This window comes from Gavialis gangeticus, unplaced genomic scaffold (assembly GCF_001723915.1).
Source record: "Gavialis gangeticus isolate Ggan-Ray unplaced genomic scaffold, GavGan_comp1, whole genome shotgun sequence".
In the NCBI taxonomy this organism is placed as follows: Eukaryota; Metazoa; Chordata; order Crocodylia; family Gavialidae; genus Gavialis; species Gavialis gangeticus.
Genome location: NW_017729004.1, coordinates 29711702 through 29731145, shown reverse-complemented (window position 1 = coordinate 29731145; position 19444 = coordinate 29711702). Strand labels below are relative to the sequence as shown.

The 19444-nt window shown below is 43.9% G+C and overlaps 1 long non-coding RNA gene across 1 annotated transcript in view; it reads left to right on the top strand.

Annotated features, from left to right (window-relative positions):
• The window catches only part of LOC109291264, a 126536-nt gene that overhangs the window by 97500 nt on the left and 9592 nt on the right, over positions 1–19444 (top strand). Inside the window, exons 5-6 of the long non-coding RNA XR_002095790.1 lie at positions 4020–4097; positions 15680–15750. This is a non-coding gene — a long non-coding RNA (uncharacterized LOC109291264). The remainder of the gene's footprint in view (positions 1–4019; positions 4098–15679; positions 15751–19444) is intronic.

The following is a 19444-nucleotide window of genomic DNA, read 5'->3' as shown; positions in this document are numbered from 1 at the left end:
TGATGGACTTTAAGGCATTTTAATCCATACTTGTAACAAAAAGTGCCCTTGGGCTGCCATGGTGGCCCCTTGATGGCTACTTAAGTCCTGATCAACCTTTGTTCCCTCCTCTCAGGGTTTCCCCCTGCTATCTCACCTGCCATGGCTTTGATGTTGTTGATGAAGAGGGGAGGCAGCCCTTAGAAGATGGCGAGCCCTAGGCGCTCTTCTTAGTCCCTTTTTTCTACTCCAGGAGCTCATCCTGGCCTGCTTAGCTTTAAGTTCACACCCTAATGTCCTAATGTCCTAAAATCTCTCTCCACCTGAACTAATTTTTCTAGCTCAGGTCCTCTGGTTTGGTCCCTGGCTCTTTGGGCCTCAGCCTTACAGCACAGGTTACCTACCTCCTTTGGCCGTTCAGCCACTCCAGTCCTCTGGGTATTTGACAAGCATAAAAAAAATACACCACTACAACTGAAATATATGCAAACTGCTTTTTGTAAAATTTGCCTCCCACAAACTATAACTCCCAGATCTAGGACCATTCTCACCCTTGTGGGTAGCTTGGGCGTTTTGGTCACTGCAGTCAATTTCCCTATTGGAGCTCCTTTCCTTGAAGCCTGCAGGGTCTGACTTCATGCTCTGGCCCAGGGCCTAGGCTTATATGTCTGGGAGCCCCACCCCATTTTGGTTACATATCTTCCCCATAGGCAAGAACAAGAATTTTACTCTTTTCATTAAGGGTCAGTACTCCTACTGCTGCATACTCTTAAAGAGACAGGAGCCCCAAGCTCCCTGGTACAGATCCCTTCTTTCTGGACCAGCTGCTTTAATCCCCAATCTTACCCCAAATATCTGTTTTTCATTTCTTAATGCCATCTGCCTGATCTCCCACTATGTGGACCACTTTGGCTCATGCCCCAGATGTGCAGATTGGGTTTTCCTCCCCCTCCATTGTTTCTTGGTAACAGGGCTTGGGTCTCTTTGGATAATACTGCATGACATTGATTAAGAATGATGCAACATTAACATGACATATAAGAAATACATTAGTAGCTGGCTTAAGTGATGGGTTTCATATTATAATTGCAAATGGAGAATAATTATCAAGTGCTTGTATTTATCTGGCTACTGCTAGGGTTAGCTCTAGGCCTTAGCATTTTTACCAATGGTCTGGAAGAAATATAAAATGATTATTGAAAGTTTGCAGATGACACAATGCTTAAGGAAGTGGTAATTGATTACATAATCTAGAGTGATCTTAGAAAGTTGTGTGCCAGTAAACAGTATGTATTTCAATATCCTGAAATGTAAAGTAACAAACAGCACAGAACATGCTTATAGAATGGGGCTTTATCTTGGGAAGCTGTGCTATGAAAAGGACTTGGGGTTTATAGTAGATAATCTATGAAGCATGTGTTCCCAGTATGACTGTATCATCAAAAGGGCTGTTTCGGGCATACTGTACCTAAAAGTCTGCCTTCTCTCTTTTGCCCCATCATGATCTGTAAGCTCCCTAAGAGCAATGTCCTGCTAGTACAGGAAACCCTTGCTAGTCTCGAATCTGCTATTTGAGAATTTGAATATTTGTGGTGTGCTGTGCCAACTGGGTGGGTCAGAGTGAGCGCCGCCAGGGCTCCGTCTGGCACTGCACTGAGCTCCTGTCTCTGCAGTTAAACCAGGCACAGAGCACTGCATGGGGCAGAGGAGGGAAGAGCCGGGGAGAGTGGAGCAGAGAGTAGAGCCGGGTGGGCAGAGGGGGAGGGTAAAGCCGGGCAGGTGGACACCGAGAGCTGGGGATGGGGAGGGAGGTGGTGGGGGCATCTTCTCCCCAGGATGCTGCGGTGGTCAGTCCCCAGGTGCTGCAGGGGAGCCCCGCACTTCCAGCCTCTTGTGGGGGGGGGAGTAAGGGGCTGCTGTGGGGTCTGACAGGGAGCCCTGTCAGTATTCGCAGATTTTGCCATTCACAGGAATCTCCAGAACAGATCCCCCATGAATGGTGAGGGTCTCCTGTACCATCAGTGTGCCATGTTCACACTGATGGTGAAACATCTGGAAGGTTGTTCTTGGTAATTACGCCTCAGGTTTGGAATTTTCTCTTCCATTGAGTCGTACTAGAACATGAGTCTGGATATCGTCTAGAGATGTATTGAGACCTTCCTATTTGGGCAGACATTTAGCCAGCCATTTTGGGTTGGGATACTATTCAAGGAACATTTTTTTTTTTCTTCTTCTATTCCATTTACACTTATATGTTGTTCCTGTCTATTATTGAAATCTGTCCTGAGCCTTTGTTGGGAGGGCCAGCATATACATCTAATAAGTACATAAATAACTATTTGGCACAGGCATGGTTATTCCTCTCCAATATGGTGTCTGATCTTGGTATCTAGATTGCATTAAGGAAACTGATAAATTGTTGTGGTTTTAGAGCACCACAGGACCTACTAATGGATTGAGCTTTACAGTCAAAGACTCGGGGACTCAATCCGCTTAGTTTATAAAATACAAGGCCTCTGGAACTGACAGAATCTCCACTGAAATCTTCAAACAAGGGGGAAGAGGAGCTCACATCACAGCTCCATGACTTCATCTTAATGATCTGAAAAAATGAGAAAATCCCAGATGACCTTAGGGATGCCACGATAGTGAAAGTCATCAAATAGGAGACAGGTCGAACTGGAAATTACAGAGGGTGTTTTCACATGTGCCCTGGAGGTGGTGGGGTGGGGAGAGGGGAAAGGTGCTTTAATTAGAGCAGCTCCACTCCAAGAGCCACCTAAAGCGCCTGGAGCCTTCCGTGTATCACCTTCCCCATGCTTCAAAAAGGTGGTGGGGTTGCTTTATCTAAAGCCCATCAAATGCAGGGATGCTGATACCTGAGATGTGGAGGCTGGCTGGAGTGAACTTATTAGTATGCCCCAGAAGACTCAGTCAATCAATTGCAGCCCATCAGAGCAGACTTCTGATTTGTGTTTGGGCACCCAGAGGGATCACCTTGTTGTCCACCACAGGAAAGATCATTGTGAGAACCCTTCTGAACTGGCTCCTTCCACTTCATAGATTTCATAGACATTAGGGCTGGAAGGGACCTCAGAAGATCATTGAGTCCAGCCCCCTGCCCCAGGGGCAGAAAGTCAGCTGGGGTCAAAGGATCCCAGCAAGATAAATGTCCAAATGTCTCTTAAAGGAGTCCAGGGTAGGTGCTCACACCACCTCTGGAGGCAGTCTGTTCCAGGCCTTGGGGTCTTGGACAATAAAGAAGTTCTTTCTTATGTCCAGGCTGAAACTGTCTTGGAGGAGTTTGTGACTGCATTTACCGAAGATCTCCTCCTGAAATCTCAGTGTGGGTTAAAGGCATCAAGAAGCACAACTGACATGATCTTCACAGGGCACCAGCTGCAGGAAAAATGCCAAGAAAAACAAATTTATTTTCATGGCCTTCTTTGACCTTATGAAAGCGTTCAACTCTGTCAACTGAGAAGTTCTGTGTAGTATCCTCTTGAAGTATGATGTCCACCAAAATTCAACCACCATTCTCTGCCTATTCCATGACAGTATGTGAGTGCTGGTTCTCAGTAACGGATCTACTGCAGATCCCTCCCAGAGGTGAAGATGGGAGTTAAGCAAGGCTGAGTCATCACTCCAACACTCTTCTCAATATTCTCAGTATTCAAAATCAGGAGTTATGCTTCCGAACAGGAGACTAAGTTATGCTTTCTCTCAAGCAGGGCCCCGAGGTCCATGGGACACATGGAACAATAGTTACGTAGCTTGTGGGGAAACTTGTGCTACTTCTCCCTTTGTTATTCCTTCTTAGTGGATTGATAATGCTTGTGTCTCTAGGGTACTTAGGTAAGTATCTTCCATATGCAATAGAATGCCTTGAGTTCTTACCTTAACAACCACAGAGACAAAAGGGAGTGTTTCCTTCCTATATTCCATGTGATTAGCTCTATTAAGGTAAATGGAAACTATTCAAGGAAAACAATATTATTGGTTAGCGTTTAGTCTGGTCTCTATCTCTGTCTTCATTGCAGTGCTCCTAATGAATTCCTCATTGACTTGTTTTCCTGGCAAAGGAAACAAGGCCAATGCTGCAGTATTTGGGAGTGAAGGTGAGATGTGAGTACAATAGCTGTGTCTAGGGAAACTTACTTCAGTTTCCTGATTTCCTGACAAATGAATGAAAACAGGAGGAAAGAGTAGGAAATTACATAGTGACCAACTTTGGAGAGGAAGAGTAGTCCTGTAATGAATGCATTGAATTGGGCCTCAGAGATCTGTATGCAATGCTTGGTTCTGTCAGGGACTAGCCTTCTGATTTTTTTGGGCAACCCACTTAGACCCCTGGGTAAAAATACTTTTCCATCACCCTCTGTCTTGCCTACCTAAAGCACAAACTCTTTAGAGCAGGGCAGCTCTTGCTGTGTGTCTGTGGAGTGCATACTGTGTCCAGCCCCAACCTCTGTTAGGACCTTTAATGCAAACTGGCAGTCATTTATAATGATGATAATTCAATGAATGTTCATTATAGAAGAACAGTTTAAATGCTAACTTGAGATGTATCAGACAACAGAACCTGTAGCAAACACTTGACTCTTTATGTGCTGTAAATGTCCTTGTAACCATTCTTAATCTCACTCCCCTGACTGATTTATTGTCCTGCACAGCTGAGGAATAGATACTTCCCTGTACAACATTGGCTGTACTTGGAAGATACTCTAAAAATAATATTGCAGGGTTTCATTATTTATTTGACAATAACTTTCTTAGCAAATATGCTCAGATTCTTTTCCTCATACACCTTGAATGTGAGATAAAGTTACATGAGCAACAAAGAGCCTTCAAAAGTAACTTAACTGAGAACACTGATGTATGAGACACAATCAAATCCATTTTTTACTGCACAATCAAACCCACTTTACTTTTTGGCTTGAGAGCACTAGTATTAGTAACCAACTCATAAAACATCCCCTTTGTCAGTAACAGAAGCAGATGTGACTCAGGCATACGCAAAGCACACTTGAAGAGGGAAAAGGTTGCATTTTTACATGTACACATTTCTGACCTATAACTACATAGGTAAATACTTAATCCATACATAAATACTAGCTTCATAATTCCTCTGTGGAAGAGAACTGCTCTAAATCCTGAACTGAAAGGATTCCTAATATCAAGCAGCAGTTTTGGCAGAGGAGTGATAATTGTCATATTGCAAGTAGTTCAAGCTAAGTAGTCCCTTGAGCTGGTAGGTTTGTGAGATGTTAAACCCACTATGTGCAATGGCTAAGGAGTTCTTCCTTCTCTTTCTATTCTAAACATACCCTGAAGGTTGCTAAAATGTACGTGGTGTGGAATGTATGGGTTGGAGTCTTATCTTGCTACCCACGGTAACCCAATAGGGTTACCCCGTGTATGAGATCAGAATCCAGTATAAGTTGTTCAAGCTTGATGGTTCTCTTAATAAAAGTACAAATGGTTGCTGAGACCCACATTTTACACAGTGCCCTATAACCAAGCAAATCTTTTGAACAGATGTTTTCCAGTTTCCTACTTTCTACCCCTAATAATAATGATGATGTTAATAATGATAACTAACAATTTCTTGTGCTCCTTTAACTGCTTTAAAATTTAACGATCTGACATCTTTTCTTTTATAAACTTTAGTTAACTAAACTTTACAACCCTTAAAACTGTGAGACACTGTTAATAGATATTTTTGTACAGTTTCCTCCCACAAAATACAGCATACCATACCTCTGAAACCTTTAGGAAAGATTAGATTATATATTTTAAATGTTTTCAGAACTTAAGAGTAAGATTCCTTGTCTGTCACACTGGAATTTAAAGAAAAGCTGAACCAAACAAACGTGCCTGGTTATAGGACAAACATGGGAAATTTCAAATGGGAAACATTTTGAGTTTAAGAATGGAATTAAAATAATCATTATAATGGAAGATTATTTATAAATCAGCTCTGGAGTTACTGCTTTTGAAATTCCCATGGGGGGTTAAATGCACAAAGAATTAAATACCTAAACCAACCTAGCAACATGAGTGCTGTCAGATACTAGAGGCTCCTAAAGTCCAAAAGTTACTATCAGTAAAATGTCTCCGGCAGCTAAATTTTTCCAAAATCACTTGTCTTGATGGCCCTGAGTAGTTCAGTAATTCTTTCCCAGCAGGGCTCATAAACCAGGCCTTCCCTTGCCTCTCTCCTTGTGGGTGCCTTATTTGGTAGGCATTGCCAAAGTGCAAAAGATAGCTAGAAGGAGGAAGAGGGCTAAGTCTTAGGTGATTGTCTAAGCCACAAGGCTGTAGAGGGCAATTTCAATCTTCCTTTAGCCTTATTAATATTTAGTTATTGTATACAAGGTAGAAGAACTTCCATAGGAAATACTGGGAGAGCCCCACTATAGAATATATTATAGACCAGGGGTGGGCAAAATGGCAGATCTGGCCCATGGCTGGATTCCATTTTCCAGCAGCCCCTGCCCTTGTCACCACAGCTGGCTTCCATGTAGACCCCAGCAGCAGCAGTGCTGTGACAGCGTGGGGCCAGGGTTTCCATGGAGACAGGCCCCAGCAGTGCTGGCAGGGTGTGTGGATGGGCAGGGAGCTGCTCCATGGCTGGGGCTGGGATCTTGCAGTAGTGATAGTATGGTCCAGAGCTAGAATAGAGCTACAATCCACTGCCTGTATGCCCCTGCCTAGGGCATGCAGGAAGTGGATTGGAGCTCTGACCGGGCTCAGGACCCCACTGTCACCACTGCAAAATCCTAGCCCAGAGTAGCTCCCCATGACAGGAGCAAGCTTTCATGCTCGGTGCCAGCACTGTCCTGCCTCCTGTCTGTGAGCCAGCCACTCACCTCACTCATTTGCCATGCCTTGATGTAATAGGTGTTAATTAGGCAGGAGGCTGCCCATTTTGAACCCCGATGTTTAGGGGAATATCCGCAGCTCCATTCCACCCCTACACTGCAGCCCAAGTCTCACAGATGGCATCCCAGGCGGCTAAACTTGGGCGTACCCTTCACCCCATTAGCTGTGGTTCCCTCTCTGGGACCTTCAGGTCCCCCTTAGATCCTGGCCCCATCTCAGGCCAGTCGGGACCCAGAGCCTCTTTGCTCTGTGGGCATCCCTTGCGGTGGGCCCTTGGCCCTTTTGACCCCTCTTGGGTCCTGGCTCCAGTATGGACCAGTCTGTGTACTTCAGGTCGGCTCTAAGCTGCATGCCTGCTCACAGGGTTCAGGGGTCCCCCATTCCTGGCTCAGGTGCTTTGCAAAGTGTGCCTGGCCCCACAGGATCACTCACCCCAAAGTTCAACCTGCACTAGACCCTGCCCCTGCAGTAGACTTTTGACTGGGTTACTCACTTGAGAAGTAGAATGCTTGGGGTCCAGCTGTTATACGAATCAGAAAGAGAAGCAAGGATCTGACCCTGGATCTTTAACATCCTGGTAAGGGCAAGTGAGTGGGTGAGTGAGTACAATGGAGGTGTAATTGATTTTTCATTTAAGACATGGGACCACTTCAGCCAGGTAGACATTTAGAAACTTTTCAGAAATAAACCTGTATGGTCTAAATCCTAATGGGGAATCAGTGGGGTTAGATGTCTGAATATTTTTGAGGATCTTAGGCCGGGTTTGTTTCAATAGCAAATGATGCATCTAAAATAGGAGTTGGGTGTTTGAATACTTCTGTGAATTTGGCTCTCAGTGACCTACCAGATGTCACAGAACAGATAGATAACAAAGGTGCAGGTGGCACTTCAAAGTCTGCTGCCTTCCGGGCTGTTGCCTTTTATATTGATGAAGATTGTCTCCCACCCTTGAATTCAGTCTGAAGAACACTATGTAAGTTCATTTGTTTTGAAAGCTAGTTAAAATTGGTAAGGGACAGCAATGATCCTGCCTATCATGGTAATAGGATGGAAATAAATTCTGCTGGGTTTTCTAAATTCTAGACTGCTTATGTGATGAATATGTATACTTTGGGTCTGCCTCATGAACTTTTGGTTTCTTTTATTGTTATCTTGAAGCTGATTGTTCAATATTTTTGTTTATGGGGTATAGTTAAGTCGGGACATATCCAATAATGCATAAAATACCATTGTCTATTGAATACAACATGAATTGCTTCCATGTCCAATGCTGACTTGAAAAATAGGAAAAGTATATGATATTGTTAGTGTATAGGAAAACAATCTATGTCAATCTGCTGATCAATTTTAACACTGTATATTGTTAACATGGACATATATTATAGCCTGATTTTGCAAACAGGAATATGTCGTTTTACTCAAAAGAATCTTCCCATTCATACATGTCATTGTTTGCTAGGTTGGATTAGTGATTTTTTTTTTTTTTTACATTTACTTTCTAAAATGATTTTGTATTGTGCTTGTAATTATTGTTCTTTCGTCAGAGAACTCAACTTATGTGAGTCAGAAACAAGGTTATGATATTCTTTGCATTACAATATGTAATGAGGTCCTCCAGAATCATGGTATAAACAAGTTCTGCTACAAATGTCAAATTGTTGTAATTCCAAATATGAACTGGCAAAATGTTGGGTTTTAGGGATAAATTGTTGGTCCCTGGTATAAAGAAATAACAGCAAATGGTATTTAAACCATCAAAAAGCATCCATTTGCCTTGTTCAATGTAGGCCTAAATGTCATTGTGGCTATAAGTTGTAAGAACTCAGATATTTTTATAAACTGTGTCCGTCTGCTTTAATTCAGGCTCTCAGTTTCAGGAATCCTCTGCTTCTTCTCTGTGGTTCTACATGGTTCCTCCTGAAATGCAAAATCTAGCATATACTATACAGTTGGTACTGATAGAGCTAGTATGAGACTATTTGCCTCAGAAAAACTTTTCAGTTTTCTTTGTGTATATTTGAATACTGGATATTTTTATTTTTATTTTTGCCTAAACCTAAAAAATTACACTGAAACCTGGAAGGAAAAAAAGAAACTTATTGCAAAATACTGTTGACAAGCCTCATGCTTTCATTCTCCTGTATGAACTGAACTTTGTATTTCTGCGACATTTCATGAAGCATTACAGAGTCTCTTTCTGGGACAGGGAGAGTGCTTGCATCAAAGGAGTATATTATAGGAGTTGTTAGCCATGGTCCATCATGGTGGTATAACGTGGCTGGAAAGCTGCACAGACTACTGTGAGGTATGGCAGAAGCCTACCCAAACTAAAATCTTTCAGTTTTCAAATAAAGCATTTTGCTTTTCAGACATTATTTATTTTTTTTCCATGACAAACTAAAATTTTCTTTGGCAAAGCAGGCACTTTTTACAAAAAAAGAAAAAAAAAAGTTAGTTTGTTTTCCTGAAACCCTAGTTTTCCATCAAAAAAGTATAAATGGAACATTTTCAGCCAGCCCTAATTGCTAGTCCACATACACTACTAATACTCTCTGTGCAGCAGCCACAAGGAGACGAAGGGACCAACTTCTCTATTATTGATTCCTGCTGGCTCAGCTGGTGGTCCTTGGGCCTTATTAAATGCTCTGCAGCTTTTATTCCCTTGAGCTATAGCTTCAACTGTGTAGCTGCACTCACTGCATGCCGATTCCTAATAAAATTTGTTGAACAATAAGGTTCAAGGATGGCTCATCCCTAAGATTAAGTCTTATCAGCTTTCAGCACAAGCATTCGTGTAGTACTTAGCTAGATTTGCTTCGCTTAAAGCTTTCTGAACAATTGGTTTGCATGCTGCTGTTACTAACCCCAGTTCTAGCCTATGTGATGACCTTTTTCCAGACCAGATTATTTATGCGTACCCTGTAGTACACTAGGGAAATATGTACTGGCTTCCAAGCAAAGTTTACTGTCTCTTACATACGACCTAAAATTATTTTTCTGCACAAGTGTAAGAGTCAAGAGCATGATTCTCCTCCCCACCACTCCAAGTTTATTTACAACCTGTTGTATTATTTTCAAAATACACTAAATGGGTATTTTCAGGTCTTGCAATAAAGCCTGTAACTGGAGCATTAGCTATTCTCAAATTTGTGGGTGGCATACAAGTTAAACAGTCCTATTGACTGCACTAGTGAAAGATAGGTGCTGTAGTTAGTGCCTCAGGGGTATGACTACATTTTTAACTGTTGCAATTAATTAATAAATAGCCTTTTACATTCCTCTTATCACTGAAGGCCTTTGAAGCAAAATGGCAAATATGTGTGATCAATGATACCAACCTCCACCCATATTACAGGAATGTAACTACTCTAGGGCAGGGGGTAGCAGGCTTTAAGACTGGTTGGTCACTGCTTGCAACCGTGGCTGCTTTCATGGACCACCTATCCCTTCTCAGCCTTCCTTGCTTTGGGCTCATGCCTGGTCTCTCACACCCCCCTAATGCAGCCTCTGTTAATAAGGGCCTTCAGAAAGCATGGCCAGTGTAAATGAAGAATGGAGGCTGGGGCAGGGCAGAAGAGACCAGTCCCCAGTACAGAGCAGAGAAGATAAGGTGGCAGCAGGCAGGTTGAGAACGTGGCCCCTCTAAGAGGCTGGCACACATGCTGCACGTCACTGGTCTCCACCCTGCAAAATGGGCTGAATCTGCCTGGGCTGGATCAGAGTGTTGCAGATGGTGTCCCCCCATGGCCTGTAGGTTGCCACCCCTGCTGTAGGGACTCTGAGGAGAGGTGCCTGTATTAAAAGTGGCTTATTCTGCTGTACACTGGTTCTGTTTGCTCTTTCCAAATGCTGTCTAGAGTATTAGAGCCTACTGCACGCTCTGCAAGTGGTGCTCTTATTTTTTCCATCCCTCTTTTTCTCCAGTAATAAACCAAATTCCTCAGGTGCACTCTGTGAGGCTGAGAAATAGGATATTTCCCCTTCCTTGAAAATATCTGAAGGTAAAGTCCCTCCCCCCTCCTCATTCGGTGTTCCTGGGGCATACAGCATGGGGGCTGAATGAAACAGTTTTTGAAGTGTCTTGCTTCTCGTCCCACAGGACATGAGACCACATGCTGGAGAGAGCGCTTCACTGCTGCACCACATAATCTGTACTGCTGTTGGCTGGGCAGTGATGTGGGGTGACAGAGCAGTGAAAAGGAGGTCATGGCTGCAGAGGGGGATCTGCCCAAAATCATCGAGCCTGCCAAGGCCTCCTGCTGCTTTTATGCGTCACTGCTTGTTGCTGTCCATGTTCCCCCCGTTCCTTCAGAGTTTGCAAGTTCAGCACAGTGTTTCATTTGGGGTGATACAAAGCTCCTGGCATGATACAAAGCTCAAAAAAGGTAGGGAAGGACAGAACAATATATGAAGCTGAAGCACAGAGGTAAAAACAATGAAAACTAAAATGCTAAATCAATAAAAATGCAGGTAAGTATTCTCCCAGACAGGCCATGCGGAGGGATGAAGTAGTGGGGAAATGGAAAAGTGAGCGGAGTTCAGAGTCAGTCAGAGACTCAGGCAAATTGTACAGGAAGGACAAAGGTTGTGGGGGATGAGGGGGAAAGGGGACTTCAGAGGGGAGTGAAGCAATATGAAGGGAAAAAGCAGCTTCTAGCAGGGAGAGAGAAGGTCAAAAGGAAGCAATTCCAAGGAATAGTAAACATTTGCTCTGTTCTAACCACTCTTATTAGTAAACTAGCAAATTGCCTGTCAAGGATGACTGGGGGAAGGACGGTGGGGACGGATCCCAGCCTCTAGCCCTGCACCCCTGTTCCCTCCATCCTTGTCTGCACCCCTTCCCCACCCCACTTTGGGCCTGACCCTGTTTCCCCCTGCCCCCTTCATCCCCACACCCTGCCTCTGTGGGCCTGGCCCTGTTCCCCCCACACCCCGCTGTGGCAGGCCCAACCCCATTCACCTCCTGCCACTGTGGCCTGACCTGGTTCCTCCCCCTGGCACAGTGGGCCCAACCCTGTTCTCCACCCCCGCCCCGGCCCTCTCTTGGCTCCATTAAGCTCTACCAAACCTTAAACCCGCAGTGCTTTTTCAGCTTGCATCATGTGTAAGTGATATGAACCTGAACTCTTCCCACTGAACCTCGAGAAGAATGATGTAGGCTAGGGATGGGCATTCAAAAAGCCAGAGCCTGAATTGATTCAATCTTTGCAGGTTAGGTTGAACGGGTTTGCAACAACACAGACATTCCCTCTGGACTGAGCAAATGTGGGCACATGCCTGCAATTGCTCAGGCCAGGAGCTGGCGGTGCTTGATTGCAGGAAGCTGTGCTGGGGCAGGGGGGTAGGGTGTGGTCAGCCCAGGCTGAACTGGTCAGAGAGGAGTTTACTTCCCCCTTCCCTTTCCCACCAACGGGGACCCAAGCTGGGTCTGCTGGGTCTGCCCCCTCACTGCTGCAGTGGCAGACCAGCATGGCCCCCTGGGGCAGAGGGGGAAGGGAGGGGGGTTAGTCCCTCCCCTACCACCACTGCAGCAGGATGGGGCAAGGACCTTGATGGGGGCAGCGGCTCCTGTCATAGTGTCAGGGAGCGCAAGCTCCTTCCTGGCAGGGACACTGCGCTTCAGGGCAGGTAGAGCTTTGGTGGACTAAGCATGGCAGCACTAGGGGCTGGAGGGGGCCAGAGCCCTCCAAGCCCCCCTCAGTGCTGTGGTGTGCAGCAGCTTTCCCCACCCCACAGCAGTCCCACCCCGTCAGGAAGGGCTTGCACTCCAGGAAACCGTGACAGGGGCTACTGCCCCCATTATGGTCACTCCCCACTTGCTGCTCCAGTGCTCCCCAGTGCTGCTGCATGCAGTTTGCCACAACTCTGCCCACCCCACAGCACAGCACCCCCACTGGGATGGGGCTTGCGCTTCCTGAAACTATGAGAGGGGCGTCTCTCCCCATCAAGGGCCCAGCCCCCTCCTGCTGCAGCAGCCAGGTGGGGGCATGGCCAGATGCCAGCCGGCAGGGCCCCTTGTGTGGGGGCAGGAATGGGAGTTATCCCTCCTCTCTCTGGCATCCAGTGGAGGGGGCAGCAGGGGACTTATTTCACTGCTTGGCGGTAGCAGTGGTTAGGGTGGGCAGACTTGGCTGCAGTCTCCCAGGGGCAGTGGGGGTAGAGGGGAGAAACCCCCTCCTCCCTGCCCCCTTCTGCCTCAGGGGCCATGCTGGCCCACCACTGCAGCAGCGATGGGGGAGTGCCTGGCAGATCCAGCTCGGGTCCCTGCCGGTGGGACAGGAAGGAGGGTATTAAACCCTTGTCTGGCTAGATCGGTGCCCCTGCCTGTCTGTGTCTGTCCCTCCTCCAGCTGGGGAGCAGAGGTGCAGGCCAGCCCTGCTGGCCTGGAGCAGAGAGTTCAGCCCAGAGATCATGCTGGGATGCTGGAGGACTCTGGTTTAAGTTAAACCAGGAATGGGTCTGGGACAGAGACTGTATAAATTGCTTTGAGCCAAATCAGTTAAATCTGATACTGCGTTCAATCAGGTTTATCTCAAACCAGTTTCAGTCATTTTGAAACTGGCTTATGTGCACTGAATGTCTGTTCTGTTACAGGTTTAAACCAGTTTCTGATCACTTAAACTGGCTTATGTGTAATGTCTGTCCCTAGCCATGATGACTTAAGGAGGGCTATGAGATGCAGCCTTCAGAGGCAGTGTGGTTCATCATTCTTTTGCAGCTAGCCAGTTCTTTGGACTAATGTCCACTAGGGCTGTGAGAAGCTTCAGGTGGTGATTCAATTCAGAGGAGATTCAGCCAGATTCGGTGGACAAATCTCCAAATCCAAATTGAATCAGGGGACCAGTTTAAAGGTCTGAATCAATTCAAAGCTCTCCAAATCTTCGGAAAAGTCACTGTCCCCCGAATCAGCTGAATCCAAATGTGAAACGAATACTAGCTGCTTTGCACCAGCCTAATGTCCACAGGGCCGAGGGCAAAGCCGTATTGGTCAGGTTACTTTCTTTTGAGTCTGTGGTCCCCAACCTTTTTAGACTTAAAGCACCCATTGGAAAATGCCAGCTCTTAATTTTCACTTATTTTTTGATTACAGAAAAATAGAGAAATTCTTTTCTTGCAAAGAATGTTTTTAACACTATGCATTCCTATTTGAAATGTCTGGGTTCATCTTGTGAATCATGTTTACATACCGAACAGCACTAACATACCATAGTACCCTTTGATATCCTTAAAAGGATTTTAAGGGACCCCAGGGTGTCACAGCACCCTGGTTGAAAATCACTGCTCTAAGGTTTACTTTGGTTCAAATCACATTTTTAGAGCCTGCCGAACTAATCCTTATGAGAGAGCCTAGCCTTCAGCCTGCCATCCCAAAGGGTTGCTGCCCCGTGCCTTGGAGTGACTATACTAGATAAGTGATGGGACTTGCATTTTTATGGAAGAGATGCGGTTTGGATTTTTTTACCCACATTCTTTACCCAAAGTCCTTTAGGGTCCAAACAAACATGACCTTACCAAAACTGTTCTAGTAACTTAGTCAATAAAAAGGAAAATGATAAATTTGGCTTAGTTATTTTTTCCCCAACAGATAGAAATATTTTGCAGGGACACATTTCTGTATATAATACATAGAATTGCTGGAAGGGGCCCTCAAAGGTCATCTAGTGCACAGGCTGGCAAATTTTGCAGCTGTGAGCCAGATCTTGTGACCTGGTTCCTTGCCACAGGCCACCAACCTACTTGCACAATTCTTGCTACAGATACCTGGCCCCTCTGTAGTGAGGGTGGAAGAATCAACGAGGTCTGTGGAGGGGGATGCTGCAGAGAGAACAAGTAGCTTGGTGCACTTGTGTTCTGATTCTTTGTCCCAACCTGGGCTGGCTCAGACCTAAATTCTTTATGGGTTGGATCTAGCCTACCAGTTGTAGGTTGCCAACCTGTGATTTAGTGTCACTCCTTGCATAAGGCAGGATCACTCCTGTCTAAACCATTTCAGACAAGTGACTGCCTAACCTACTCTAAAAAATTTCCAAGGATGGTGGTTCAACCTTCCCTGTGTAGCTATTCTGTTCCAATGTTTAATTCCCTCCTTAGTTACAAAGTTCTTAATATCCAGTCCAAATTTCCCCTGTTGCCGTTTAAGATGGCTACTTCTTGTCCTTTCCTCTATATATTCTGCCTCCTATCTACTCTGTATTATGTTTCAAAAGAATATCTTAAATGGTTTTCATTTAAATGAAATTCTCTAGAACTTTAAGTAAATTCCACTTTTCTTAAATGAAAAAATAACAAAACATAAAGTCTTGCAACCCCCTACCTTGGAAAATTAAAAAACACCAACCCCAAACCCCAGAACCCGCTGTATTTTTGCAGCCTCTAGGGTGGAAAGGCATGAAAAAGTTCGTGGTCTGATATCCTACCAAATTCACTTCATTTAAAATTCAACACCTTGTTTTCCCACTTGGCCAACAGGAGCAGGTGAACACTGTGGTCAATGTGTAATTTAAAAACAATTCCTTCCTACTTGTGCTAAAAGAATGTTTCATGGCCATGACAGGGAGGCATAATTTAAGTGTAGCACAGAAGAGGGGAAATTCATCCTGGCTCTGTTTGCTATGAAATATCCCATGCATTTCTACCTCCAGCATGTTTCCTTTGCTAATCAGCAAGTAAACAAGATAAAATATCCTTGTTAAAGGAAGTAACATTCTCCATTTCTGTCACTGGAAGAATGCCTCATTTGTCAGGAATAAAGGACTTACAATAATTAGATTTTTTTTTTAAATTCTCCATATGAAATACCAAATGGACAACACAGTATGCGGATGACTTAGTGAACCAAAGGAGTGAGTTCCAACAACCGGCATTTATCAGAGGAATATTTGACAGGTAGGGAAGTCTCAATACAATTTTACTTAAGGAACCAGGTGATGGGGTTGAGAAGTAGATTGTTGGCATATGGCACAGAGCTTGTTAGCAACAGCAGACTGCATAATCAATCAGTGTTTGGCATCTTAAACTACAACTAACAGCATCTTATGGCTTGATCTCGCAAAGCCTTCCTCACATGAATAGTTTACTAATGTGAAGACTCCCTCTAACATTATGGGGCTACTTGGGAGAATGAAGACTGTGAGCATGAGCAAAGGTCAGCTGAATCATTCTTTTACTCTACCTCATTTACATGGAATGCAATCAGTGGAATAACAGCTGTTAGAGGTGAATAAAAAGCAGACAACTGTAAATCTTACGTTGAACTAAGTTCTTTCTGTAAATCAACTCTTCAGACTGCTAAAATAGATGACATCTTGCTGTTGCTCATCCACCCAAGGACGTGAAATCCTTTTGCTTATCTGGTCTCTCCCCCATCCCCACCCCCATCTTTGCTATGTAAACAGTACAGCTTTATCCATTATTTAGCAATTAGAAGACTGTCAGGATCTACTGGCTGCAAAATTTGGGAGTTCTTAGATTTTTTAATTGAAATATAGAAAACCAAACCTGCAAAACTGCTGGGGTGGGAAAGGAAGAGGTTCATTCTAGAGAATAATTAGTTCTTGTTAGTAACTCCTACATTAGGCTCCCCTGATTTTCTCTGGAATGATTTGGAGCTAGTTTTTTCGTTTGTGTCATTGTTCACATTTGCCTACCTACAGTGAAGATTATAAATGAGATCTGGAAATGGGAACTGGTAAACTCATAGAAGGTTTTCAGTGTGTGCGTGTGTGGGGGGGGGAACACCCTTGACATTGCATATAACATGGAAATAAATTTAACAAAAGTGAGCCTAAGTCACTATAAATACATGTTTCCCTTGGTAAAATAGTTTCCAATGGCAGTTTTCAGAGCCCTTTTTAAGCAAAGTGTGGAAGTGCAAGTTCTGATAAAATATTTTTTGTTCATTTGAATTCATGTTAAAAAAATCTCATGCTCACGGCTTCTCACGACTCTCCTAAATTGATCACTCTTGTCCCTTGTGACATTGCCATTGGCTGTTCTGCTCTGCAGTGATGCCAACTTCACCTGCCCATTTCACCTTCCAGCACACACCTCTATGAAGTACTCATAATTGTTGGTCCTTTACACCAGAGCTGGTGAATGACAGGTTGGCCAATTGTTTATCATTAGTAAACAAATATAATCAAATACTTTGTACTCAGATTCTTTGATCTTGTACCTACTTACATTGGCCTGCTAATATGTGCACAGGGGCAACCCTCTAACTATTTATAGTGTGTTTCTATAAATATAGCACTTCACAATCAGAAATATTCTCCCTGTGCAATAAGGGAGGACAGGAGTGGAAGGACAGAATAGTCATTTTATTTTTTGCCTTTGGCAAAAGCTCCATTTGCACCAGTAACATTTCTAATTGGAATGTATTAGTGATGGTGTGTTATGGCTACCTTGAGTCTCAATTCACCTGTGTGATGTACAGTGTATCTAAATACACTGTACAGTGTATTTAAATACACAACCTTGGGACTGACAAAAGGCTATCCACTTACTTAGAGCATGCACTTATCTGAATTGAATATAATCAGTGCTCATTAAATACACTGTGTTCTGGTGCCCTGGTATTTGTTCCAGGGCTTCTAACTCCCCCCATTTGCCAATTCAGTAATAGTCACTACTTTTGGAAGCCTTGAAAACACGGGTACCTAATTAGTTGCCCTATTACTAGCCCCAAAACTTCGCTCTACTCTCATTTCCTAGGCTTCTAATAGGCACTGGTGGGGTTACTATTAGAAGCCTTGAAAATGCGGAGATGGAAGTCGTGAAACTGACCAGCTCCTGTCACTTTCAATAGCAGCCCTTTTACAACAGCTTCTCCTCCATTGTTTCTGGATCAGTTAGTACAATTAATTGCCAAATAGTTAGGTATCCTAGTACAGAGGTTCTTAAACTTTTTTTTGTGGACCACTTGAAAATTGCTGAGGGTCTTGGCAGACCACTTAATAAATTCTTTTTGTTCTACAGATCAAAGCACACAACTCATATTAAAATATCAGTAGTCTTACCTAATATCTTAATCGATATTCTTGATTGTTCTGCAACCTTTTTGCGGACCACCTGAATGGAGCTCATGGACCAGTGGTGGTCTGCGGACCACAGTTTGAGAACCTCTGCCCTAGTATGCAGTTAACTAGTGCACAATTTAGCTACAATGTAGACAGCAGAAAAATGCAAACTCCTTTAGTCCTTTATGAGTTTAGAGAAAAGGCAACTAATCAGAGACTGTATGTAAGCAACAGGCAACAAATTAGGGTTGGCCTTATTGGGATTGTGCAGTTAAGCAAACTGTCCACTTGTCATGCATGGATGCAGGGCATTGTCCTTATGCTGTTCAGATTAAGGACAGAAACAAAATGACACCCCAAGATGCTGGAAAGGAAGGGCACTGAGGGTCACTTTGATCCTGCAGGAAAACAGAACCCCAATTCCTATTGTTGGGACTGGGGACATTGATGAACGAAACTAAGCTCATGGTTTTGGTTGGCGATACTGTCAAACAAGACACCAGCTAAGAACTGAAATGAAAGAACAATAGATTCATACAGGGAACCTTGCCGTTGACCCCAATAAAAAAATTGCACATTTCTCTTTTTACACGAATACAGTTGATTGGGATTGGCAAGCTTCCTACATGGACAGAAGGAAAGATAAGAACTATAATATTTGAACTATAATAATATAGGCAGACTGAACAGACAATCACAACAGAACATATTTGGTTACACCCACAGCCGGAGCTTTCAGATCAGGGTTTTCACTACAATGCATTCTAGTTATGGTTGTTTGCTCCTGCAGGCCTTCCTACCAATGAAACAGTGTTTCTGGTGAAAAATGTGTTTTGCTAGTGATTTTTCCAGCCCCACCATTTAAAAGCTGATAGTACCTGGGGACAACTTTTGAACTTAAACTTTGCAGTACAAAGGAAAGACTTAATTTGATGGCTTAAATCTGCTATAATCTTGCCATCAACAAGGTGAAATTTCACAAAGTTTGCTCACATCATTGTGCATTTTAGGCTTCTATTAGTGAAATTTCATATTTCTTTTCCTGGCAATAACCTAGGAAAAGGGTGGTGGTGGGGAGGCAGAATACCTGGTTAGTTAGCCATTAAGTGCTAGCTTAGCCTTCAAGTGAGAGATGTTTTTGCTGCGTACACTTGTTGTTGTGTACTGTTGTTACTGTATTGCCTGGAAGCCCTATTTATGGATCAAGACCCAGTTGCAGAAACATACCAAAATAAGAATCTCTATCTCACATGCAGAGCAGACACGTGTCTGGAGTTCTGATTTTAATGGAGGATATAGCTATTAGGACTTACAAAGACTGATCTAAGGAGTAATCCAAGTGAAAGTCTACTTATTTGGGGGAATCCCACAAGTGACACATGGCCTCCAAAGTAAGAGGCAACCCTATTTAAAACCAACCAAACAAAACAAAGCATATATGTGTACTGTTCTATATACACAAGATGCTCCTCCTTTCCATTTGTTTTTGTGAGGATAAACTTTTGTTGGGGCAGGGAAGTGACATTTTGTATGAGTTGGTACTAATATTTTCCCCTGCGTAG